Source organism: Rutidosis leptorrhynchoides, chromosome 9 (genome assembly GCF_046630445.1).
Source record: "Rutidosis leptorrhynchoides isolate AG116_Rl617_1_P2 chromosome 9, CSIRO_AGI_Rlap_v1, whole genome shotgun sequence".
Lineage (NCBI taxonomy): Eukaryota > Viridiplantae > Streptophyta > Magnoliopsida > Asterales > Asteraceae > Rutidosis > Rutidosis leptorrhynchoides.
Window position 1 is genome coordinate 23,401,329 of NC_092341.1, and position 12,128 is coordinate 23,413,456.

Here is a 12,128-nt window from a genome sequence, read left to right on the forward strand (position 1 = left end):
CATGACAATCCTTCGGGATATTTATCAGACTTCCAGCAGACTGATCCCTTAGTTCATGAAAGTGATCCATTGGATCAAACCACTTCTCTTCTGGATTCTGAATCTCAGGGTCTGGAGGAAGAGTCTTTAACTGAAAGAGATGTGCCACCTCATGGTATATCAATGATTTCAGGAGTCGGAGATAGTAATATCTCTGCGAGAGCTAAATCGACGGGTAGTTCTGCTACTCTGTCAGAGTCCCATGAGACTAAAGTCATGGAGGCGGATGCTTCGAAAGAAACTTCGCCGGTGACAACTCCGGTTGTTACCCAACCTCCATCATAAGGGGATATCACGAATCTGACTAGTAGTATGTACAGCCCTACATATAAGAATAATACCGCACAATCATCCTTACCTGCCCTCACGGCAACTCAAACACTTCCATCGACATCGCCTTCATCTGATGCTGCTGCTGCTGTTTCCATTGTTACTTTTCCATCATTACCCTCTAGTTTACCACATTTCTATGATGCGTTGGAGCAAGAATATTTCAGTCGTATGTTTTCTAGAGTCAATCTTGATGTTCTTCGATGCACTTCGCTTCAAGCATTGTTCCGTACTCGTGTTCGATATCCACTTACTTCCTGTTCTTCTCCTTTGAGTCCTCACCGTGATGATGAACATGATGATTCTGATCCTCAGAATAGCCATGAGGGGGAGATAGGAGTAGATGGAGAATATCTATCGATGAACATTTCAACCAAGGGTGGTGGTGTAAGGTCTTCATTAGATTCACAAGCTCAACAAGTTCAAACGGAATCAGAAATGGTTTCTACACATGATGAAATTGATGATAAGGAGCCTGAGCAAGTTATAATTCCAATTGTTCATAATGAGGCTGATAGTGGACCAGTAGATGAGGATTTAAACTTAAGTGATTTTTATCTTGAAGAAACGGATGATGATGGGTTTGTCATTTTAAGCAAGTTATCTTCAGTATCTTCAATTCCAGAAGATGTAGAGATTGTAGATGAAGGGAATCCTGATCCAGTAATAGAAAGTGATGATGAAATGGATTCTTCTGATAACGATGAAGACAATCTTTATGTTAATCCAAATGAAGATGATATCTTTGATCATATTGAAGATGATGATGTTCCAAATGATGATGCAACAAATCCTACTGATCATTCATTGAATTCTACACCCTCATCGAGTTCACATCCAACAAATGCTAATGAAAGCTCAACTTCTGGTACATCTACATCAAGTGAAACAGTAAATTCCAGATTCAAATACAACCATGGAATATTCTTTAAGAATCAGGAACAAAGATTGTTACTGGGAGTTGAACATGATTTTATAACATTACGAAATACATTCATCGAAGAAAATGCTTACAAGATCTTCCGCATCAATGATACACCAAGGAGTAAAAGGTTTACTTATATAAGTTCACGATTGCTTCCAGCAAGTAAAAGGAATTGGTATGAGTTTATGTAGAGGAAACATATCAACAAAGATGAAGATGATTTGTGGCTTCAAAGAAAATATCGTATTTCAGAAGTGTTGAATATTGCTCGAGTCGGAGTAGAGATAAGCGAAAAGAAAGACGTCATCAGTCAGTTCCACGTTATTAGAGAAGATGAGAAAGAGTACAAGTTAACAAAAGCAGATTTTCATAATCTTGATATGCTTGACATCATTCACATCTACAACTACCTCAGTATCATCACCATTCGACCTTTTGCTAAGGCTCAAGCTTTGGACGCTGTGAAAAGATATATGATGGAGACAATTGAACTGATGAGACGTGAAGATTTTCAAATAGGTCTCGAAGCAAATAGGAAAAAGATTCGAATAACTTGTCCGAATCAATTTACGGAGGGACTGAAGGATATGAGGATGTTTCAAATGCAATTCGAACCCGAAGGGTTTGTATTTGTAAATTCTCAAAAATAAAAGGTGTTCATTCGTACTAAAGAGCTGAACAAATATTCAGATGGAACACTTAAGGCTGCACTGAAGTATCTTAAAATTTGTCAAAGCAAGGTTGATGACTTTGATACAAAAATGGGTCTTGAAGAGTTTATAAAGCATATCAGAGATCGTTTAAAGCTCCGAATCCGTACAAGATAGTTTGAGATTCTTCGTGGCCATAGAAAGAGAAGGTACTTCAAGGAAATGGATGAATATCCATTACATGAGGGAGATCCAAGGAAAGCATGGGGAGTCTGGAAAACTTCTAAGCAAATTTTAAAAAATCAAGTAGAAGTTTCAAAACCATATGGCTCACGATGGAAACTAACATTTGGACCTCTCAAGATTTCACAATAGGATTATATTGTAAAGTTCACATTTAACACTAAGAGGGAGATTGTTAGGACCCCGAAGTTGTATAGTGTTAATGTGAATTAAGCTTAAATGAAGGTTCCTTAGAAGAGGGCTATATAAGGAACCTAAGTAGTCCTAATTAGATAGCCATTGCATTGTAAATGAGTTCTAGAAGCTGTGGAATGTAATTTTACCTATTCTCTCTCATACCGAGTCTCCTTCCTACATACCGAATCTCACTCTATCTTATCATTTCTCTCAATCTCATCATGATCTGACCTATCACTTACTCCGTCCATTTTGCTTCTTATGAATGATACCAGTTCACTCGGAAGTGTGTCATTATTACGTTTAGTAATCATAGCGTGTAGCATTAGACCATGTTTCAGATCAAAGGAATTCTTCATCTCGTAAAACCTAAAAAAAATAAAAATTCAGAATGGGGGGAGAAGACTAGTTCTTTAGGGTCTGCTAGGGAAAGACCATTCGGATTCTATTCTCGAGAACTACACAAAAACAGAATATCTAACTCTAACAGAAATACATATTACCCTAAAAGATTCGAATCTTCCCACACTTAGTTAGTTGTGGTGTCGAAATTGTGATTAACTTCATCTTCAACTTTCATTAGATTATCTATGTAATGTTTAACTCTGTGACCATTAACCTTAAATTCAATCCCATTTGAATTTATTAATTCTACTATTCCGTACGGGAAAACTCTTTTAACTATGAATTGTCCAGACCATCTTGATTTCAATTTTCCAGGAAATAGCTTGAATCGTGAATTGAAAAGAAGAACTCTGTCTCCTTCTTTAAATTCTTTTGAACTTCTGATTCTTTTATCATGCCATTTCTTCGTTCTTTCTTTATAGATTAACGAATTTTCATATGCTTCATGTCTTAATTCTTCTAATTCGTTTAGGTGACTTAACCGTAGACGTCCAGCTTCATGTAAATCAAGATTACATGTCTTCAAAGCCCAAAATGCTTTATGTTCAATTTCTACTGGAAGATGACATGCTTTTCCGTAAACGAGTCTAAAAGGTATGGTTCTAATTAGAGTTTTGTAGGTTGTTCTAAAAGTCCAGAGTGCATCCTCCAATTTCATTTACCATTCCTTCGGATTTGATCCTACGGTTTTCTCTAGAATACGTTTTAAAGCTCGGTTGGTATTTTCAACTTGTCCACTTGTTTGTGGATGATACGCGGTTGAGATTTTATGAGTTACTCCATATCTTTTGAGAACTTTCTCAAGTTGATTATTACAAAAATGAGTACCCCGATCACTTATTAAAGCTTTCGGTGTTCCAAACCTTGCAAAAATACGTTTTAAAAAGTTGACTACAACTCGTGCATCGTTAGTTGGGAGAGCTTGTGCTTCCGCCCATTTAGATACATAATCAATGGCAACGAGAATGTAGAGATTATTATGAGATTTTGGAAATGGACCCATAAAGTCAATACCCCAAACGTCAAATACTTCACATACTTGAATGACATTTTATGGCATTTCATCACGTTGACTTATTTTTTCGGCCCTTTGACATGCATCACAGGATTTGCAAAGAAGGAGTGCGTCTTTGAAAATTGTAGGCCAATAGAATCCAGCATCGTAAACTTTTTTTGCTGTAAGTTGAGGCCCATAATGCCCTCCTGTTGGTCCTGTGTGACAATGGTTTAAGATTTGACTGGCTTCATCCCCGAATACACATCGGCGTATTATTCCATCGGGACAACTTTTAAACAAATGTGGATCTTTCCAGAAATAGTGTTTTATATCACTAAAGAATTTCTTTCGTTTTTGGTACGACAACCCTTTTTCAAGGAATCCACATACTAAGTAGTTTGCATAGTCTGCAAGCCATAGAATTTCACTATAATCTATCTTCAATAGATATTCATCAGGAAAGTTATCTTGTATGGCCGATTCATTCAGAACTTCTAATTCAGGATTTTCAAGACGAGAAAGATGATCAGCGGCGAGATTTTCTGCTCCCTTTTTATCTCGAATTTCAATATCGAACTCTTGTAATAGTAAGATCCAACGGATTAATCGTGGTTTAGCATCTTGTTTCGAAAATAGGTATCTAAGAGCAGAATGGTCGGTATAGACCACCGTTTTAGCTAGAACGAGATATGAACGAAATTTGGCAAAAGCAAAGACAATAGCAAGGAGTTCTTTTTCAGTAGTTGTGTAATTCGTTTATGCTCCTTGTAATGTCTTACTAGCGTAATAAATAGGTTGAAATCATTTTTCAATCCTTTGTCCTAAAACGGCTCCCATTGCAAAATCACTTGCATCGCACATTAGTTCAAATGGTAGATTCCAATTTAGAGTTATCATGATCGGCGTATTAGTGAGTTTTTATTTAAGAATATTAAAAGATTTGATGCATTCATCTAAAAAGATGAATGGAGCATCCTTTTCTAGGAGTTTATTCATAGGAGTGGCAATTTTAGAAAAATATTTTATGAAACGTCGGTAAAAACCGGCATGCCCTAGAAAACTCCTAACTTCTCTAACATTGGTGGGATGTGGAAGTTTAGCAATTACATCTACTTTAGCTCTATCCACTTTAATTCCTTCCTTTGAGATTTTATGACCAAGAACGATGCCTTCTTTAACCATGAAATGGCATTTCTCCCAATTAAGAACTAGATTTGATTGTTCGCATCTAATAAGCATTCGTTCAAGATTAACTAGACATGTTTCAAATGTATCACCGAAGACTGAAAAGTCATCCATGAAAACTTCCATGCATTCTTCTATCATGTCGTGAAAAATCGCCATCATGCACCTTTGAAAGGTTGCAGGGGCGTTGCAAAGTCTAAATGGCATGCGTTTGTAAGCAAAAGTACCATAAGGGCACGTGAATGTGATTTTCTCTTGATCTTCGGGTGCTATTGGAATTTGAAAATATCCGGAAAAACCATCAAGAAAACAATAGTAACTATTCCCGGCTAATCTTTCCAACATTTGATCAATGAAAGGTAAGGGAAAGTGATCTTTTCTGGTGGCGTCATTTAATTTTCTATAATCAATACAAACACGCCATCCTGTTACAGTCCTAGTAGGAATAAGCTCATTTTTTTCATTTGTGATGACAGTCATGCCACCTTTCTTTGGTACGCATTGAACTGGGCTTACCCATGGACTATCAGAGATTGGATAAATTAAACCTGCATCAAGCAGTTTAATAATTTCTTTCTTAACAACATCTTGCATATTAGGATTTAGTCTTCGTTGGCGTTGCACATATGTTTTATGACCTTCTTCCATAAGGATTTTATGTGTGCAATACGAAGGACTTATTCCTTTAATATCATGAATTTTCCATGCAATAGCTGGTTTATGAGCTTTTAGCACAGAAATGAGTTGAGATTTTTCATTTTCCGTAAGAGAAGACGATATTATTACAGGTAATTCAGATTCACCATGTAAATAAGCATATTCCAAATGGTTTGGAAGTGGCTTTAACTATAATGTCGGTGGTTCTTCTATCGATGATTTATATCGATATCTGTCTTCTTCTTTTAGCATTTGAATTTCTTCTGTTGTTGGTTCATATCCATTAACCATGAGTGTAGCTAACATTTCAGCTTCATCAATCAGTTCAGTTCCTTCTCCTAAAGAACATTAACCTGTTCCTTGTAATTCTGGAAATTCTTCTAACAATTCTGCATGTGAATCTATAGTTTGAATATAATAACATGTATCATCTGCAGATTGCGATTGTTGCATGGCTCTATTAACTGAAAAGGTAACACTCTCGTCCTCTATACTTAGGGTCAATTTCTTACCGAACACGTCTATTATTGCTTTAGCCGTGTTTAAGAATGGTCTTCCTAATATGAGAGGAACTCGAGAATCTTCTTCCATATCCAGAATAACAAAATCTACTGGAAATACTAAAGTAACAACTTTAACTAGCATGTTCTGCATTATCCCTCTAGGATATTTTACTGATGGATCGGCTAGTTGTATACTTATTCGTGTTGGTTTCAATTCTCCGAGGTCTAGTTTAGCGTATAGCGAATACGGCATTAAATTTATACTAGCACCTAAGTCTTCCAATGCTTCTATTGAACTAAGACTACCCAGAAAACATGGAATCGTGAAACTTCCTTGATCTGATAATTTTTCTGGTATCTTATTCAATAGCACTGCAGAACAATTAGCATTCATAGTAACAGCCGAAAGTTCTTCCATTTTCTTTTTATTTGTGATTAGATCTTTCAAGAATTTAGCATATCTAGGCATTCCTGAAATCACATCAATGAAAGGAAGATTGACATTTATTTGTTTAAACATATCCAAGAATTTAGATTGCTCGGCTTCAAGTCTCTCTTTTCTCATTTTACTCGGGTAAGGAAGTGGTGGTTGGTATGGTTTAACATAAGGTTTAGTCTTAACTGTGTTATCTTCATTAACCTTTTTAACTACCGGTTCTGTTTCCTTATCATGCTCAGATTGTGGTTCTTGTGGTATGGGAATAGCGTCATTGGAAATTACAGGTATTTCAGGTGGTTTAAGTATAATACCACTTCTTGTGATAATGGTTTTAGCTGTTTCATTCCGGGGGTTAGCATTTGTATCACTAGGTAAACTTCTCGGTTTTCTTTCACCTATCAACCGTGCTAGGTTACTTAATTCTTGTTTCAGATTTTGAATAGAAGCTTGTTGATTTTTAAATGCTTGAGCATTTTGTTCATTGGTTTGTTTCTGAAATGTGAAAAACTGCGTTTGAGATTCAACTAGCTTCGACATCATGTCTTCTAAATTTGGCTTTTTATCATCGGTTTGTGGTGGTTTATTTTGAAAAATAGGTCTTTGCTGATTGTAAGGATTGTTGGATACTTGTTGATTGCTTGGACCTTGTTGGTTGTTGTATGGAACATTTCGGTTATAATTCTGGTTTTGTTTGTAGATTGGTCTTGGTGGTTGATAATTATTCTGATAATTATTTCCAGGCCTTTAGTTCATGTATGAAACATTCTCTCTTTGTTCCATTGTTTGTTCAATACTGTGACAATCTTTTGTTAAATGTGGTCCTCCACACTGCTCACAACTAATTCTTATTGAGTGAATATCTTTAGTCATCTTTTCCATTCGTCTCTCGACAGCATCTATCTTTGCGGAAATGGAATCAAAGTCATGGCTAGAATCTGCTCTAGCCGCTTTAGATGATCTAACAATATCTTTTTCTTGGTGCCACTCATGTGAGTGGGAAGCAGTGTTATCAATAATTTTGTAAGCTTCAGTTGCGGTTTTCTTCATAATGGAACCACCAACTGCTATATCGATGTCTTTCCTTGTAGTGATGTCGCATCCTTGGTAGAATATTTGTACTATTTGATAAGTGTCTAAACAGTGTTGCGGACATCCTCTCAATAACTTTCCAAATCTTGTCCACGCCTCATATAGAGTTTCATTTGGCTTTTGTGAGAACGTAACAATTTCTCCTTAAAGTCTCACAGCTTTAGATGCCGGAAAGAATTGTTTAAGAAATTTTTTAACTAAAACGTCCCATGTATCAATCGCCCCTTCAGGTAACGATTCTAACCAATCTTTGACTTCTCCCTTTAAAGTCCAGGGAAATAACATGAGATAGATTTGTTCATCCTCAACTTCTCTTATTTTAAATAGAGTACATATCCTATTAAAGGTTCGAAGATGTTCATTTGGATCTTCCTTCGGCGCACCACTAAATTGGCATTGATTAGTTACCATATGTAGGATTTGTCCTTTGATTTCATAATCTAGCGCATTAATGTCTGGTTGAGTAATTGCGTGAGCTTGGCCAGTGCGTTTAGCTCTCATTCGGTCTTCCATACTTAGAGGTTTCAGATTTTCCATGATTAAATTTGTTGAATCTGAATCACTAGAGGATTCTGATTTAATGGTTTGTTCCTCGACAATCTCTGTTTGAATGATTGGTGGTTCCGGAGGAAAGATTAATAGTTCAGGATCTCTGAATTATCCCCGAATATCCTCCGAATTCTCAATTGTGAGGTCGGGTTCAAAAAATGGATTATCGGAAATTTGAATTGGAGTACTTGGTCGACTGGATGACGATTCTAAAGAAAAATCAACGGCGACAATATTGGCTAGATGTCTTGATCGAGTTACAGGTGGTGAACGTATGAAAGGTGGTGAACGTTTTGCTCGGTGCATTCACTGAATATCCTATTAGTTATAAAAATAAAAATTATATAAGTTATCAAATTAATAGACTTTTCTGATTTTGCCCACGTTTCAAATAGCCAATAGATGTAGCAGGTAGCCAGGACCCTTTAAATCGGAAGCCCACAACTCGCCACTAACAAATCCAACTATTACTACGAACCAGAAAATTTTGGATGTCTATCAATTTAACCGCTTAAAATAATTTTTCTCGTCGAATTTTAAAGAAATTTTAGAGAAGAAATAGAAAATTCTATGTCCTAAAAACTAGAGCGTCGAGAAATAAGAAAGAAAAAGAGCGCGTCGAAAAACGTCGAAAAATAAAAGGTCGAAAAATAATAAAAAGAACGTAGCGCGTCAAAACTTAAAAGTCTAAAAACTAAAAATTAAACGTTGCGTCTAAAGGTATTAAAGCTTAAAAGGAATTCTATATCCAAAACGGCAATTATTTAAAAAGTACTAAAATTTAAAAACGGCGTCTTAAAATTCTAAAGCACCTAAATCTTAGTCTAAAGAAAAAGCACTTAAGGGATTTTACGGCAAATCCTAAAAATCTAGAAATAAAAATAACTATGGCAAATACTAAATTAAAAACTAATTATGTAGTGACCCGAACTTTTCCATTTTTATATATATTAATTGAGATTGATATTTACATGATTAAATGTTTCCAACATGTTAAGAAATCAAACTTGTTAATACTTGATTAATTAAAATATGTTTCATATAGACAATTGACCACCCAAGTTGACCGGTGATTCACGAACGTTAAAACTTGTAAAAACTATATGATGACATATATATGGATATATATATAGTTAACATGATACTATGATAAGTAAACATATCATTAAGTATATTAACAATGAACTACATATGTAAAAACAAGACTACTAACTTAATGATTTTTAAACGAGACATATATGTAACGATTATCGTTGTAAAGACATTTAATGTATATATATCATATTAAGAGATATTCATACATGATAATATCATGATAATATAATAAATTAAAATCTCATTTGATATTATAAACATTGGGTTAACAACATTTAACAAGATCGTTAACCTAAAGGTTTCAAAACAACACTTACATGTAACGACTAACGATGACTTAACGACTCAGTTAAAATGTATATACATGTAGTGTTTTAATATGTATTTATACACTTTTGAAAGACTTCAATACACTTATCAAAATACTTCTACTTAACAAAAATGCTTACAATTACACCTTCGTTCAGTTTCATCAACAATTCTACTCGTATGCACCCGTATTCGTACTCGTACAATACACAGCTTTTAGATGTATGTACTATTGGTATATACACTCCAATGATCAGCTCTTAGCAGCCCATGTGAGTCACCTAACACATGTGGGAACCATCATTTGGCAACTAGCATGAAATATCTCATAAAATTACAAAAATATGAGTAATCATTCATGACTTATTTACATGAAAACAAAATTACATATCCTTTATATCTAATCCATACACCAACGACCAAAAACACCTACAAACACTTTCATTCTTCAATTTTATTCATCTAATTGATCTCTCTCAAGTTCTATCTTCAAGTTCTAAGTGTTCTTCATAAATTCCAAAAGTTCTAGTTTCATAAAATCAAGAATACTTTCAAGTTTGCTAGCTCACTTCCAATCTTGTAAGGTGATCATCCACCTCAAGAAATCTTTGTTTATTACAGTAGGTTATCATTCTAATACAAGGTAATAATCATATTCAAACTTTGGTTCAATTTCTATAACTATAACAATCTTATTTCAAGTGATGATCTTACTTGAACTTGTTTTCGTGTCATGATTCTGCTTCAAGAACTTCGAGCCATCCAAGGATCCGTTGAAGCTAGATCCACTTTTCTCTTTTCCAGTAGGTTTATCCAAGGAACTTAAGGTAGTAATGATGTTCATAACATCATTCGATTCATACATATAAAGCTATCTTATTCGAAGGTTTAAACTTGTAATCACTAGAACATAGTTTAGTTAATTCTAAACTTGTTCGCAAACAAAAGTTAATCCTTCTAACTTGACTTTTAAAATCAACTAAACACATGTTCTATATCTATATGATATGCTAACTTAATGATTTAAAACCTGGAAACACGAAAAACACCGTAAAACCGGATTTACGCCGTCGTAGTAACACCGCGGGCTGTTTTGTGTTAGTTAATTAAAAACTATGATAAACTTTGATTTAAAAGTTTTTATTCTGAGAAAATGATTTTTATTATTAACATGAAACTATATCCAAAAATTATGGTTAAACTCAAAGTGGAAGTATGTTTTCTAAAATGGTCATCTAGACGTCGTTCTTTCGACTGAAATGACTACCTTTACAAAAACGACTTGTAACTTATTTTTCCGACTATAAACCTATACTTTTTCTGTTTAGATTCATAAAATAGAGTTCAATATGAAACCATAGCAATTTGATTCACTCAAAACAGATTTATAATGAAGAAGTTATGGGTAAAACAAGATTGGATAATTTTTCTCATTTTAGCTACGTGAAAATTGGTAACAAATCTATTCCAACCATAACTTAATCAACTTGTATTGTATATTATGTAATCTTGAGATACCATAGACACGTATACAATGTTTCGACCTATCATGTCGACACATCTATATATATTTCGGAACAACCATAGACACTCTATATGTGAATGTTGGAGTTAGCTATACAGGGTTGAGGTTGATTCCAAAATATATATAGTTTGAGTTGTGATCAATACTGAGATACGTATACACTGGGTCGTGGATTGATTCAAGATAATATTTATCGATTTATTTCTGTACATCTAACTGTGGACAACTAGTTGTAGGTTACTAACGAGGACAGCTGACTTAATAAACTTAAAACATCAAAATATATTAAAAGTGTTGTAAATATATTTTGAACATACTTTGATATATATGTATATATTGTTATAGGTTCGTGAATCAACCAGTGGCCAAGTCTTACTTCCCGACGAAGTAAAAATCTGTGAAAGTGAGTTATAGTCCCACTTTTAAAATCTAATATTTTTGGGATGAGAATACATGCAGGTTTTATAAATGATTTACAAAATAGACACAAGTACGTGAAACTACATTCTATGGTTGAATTATCGAAATCGAATATGCCCCTTTTTATTAAGTCTGGTAATCTAAGAATTAGGGAACAGACACCCTAATTGACGCGAATCCTAAAGATAGATCTATTGGGTCTAACAAACCCCATCCAAAGTACTGGATGCTTTAGTACTTCGAAATTTATATCATATCCGAAGGGTGTCCCGGAATGATGGGGATATTCTTATATATGCATCTTGTTAATGTCGGTTACCAGGTGTTCACCATATGAATGAATTTTTATCTCTATGTATGGGATGTGTATTGAAATATGAAATCTTGTGGTCTATTGTTACGATTTGATATATATAGGTTAAACCTATAACTCACCAACATTTTTGTTGACGTTTAAAGCATGTTTATTCTCAGGTGAATATTAAGAGCTTCCGCTGTTGCATACTAAAATAAGGACAAGATTTGGAGTCCATGTTTGTATGATATTGTGTAAAAACTGCATTCAAGAAACTGATTTCGATGTAACATATT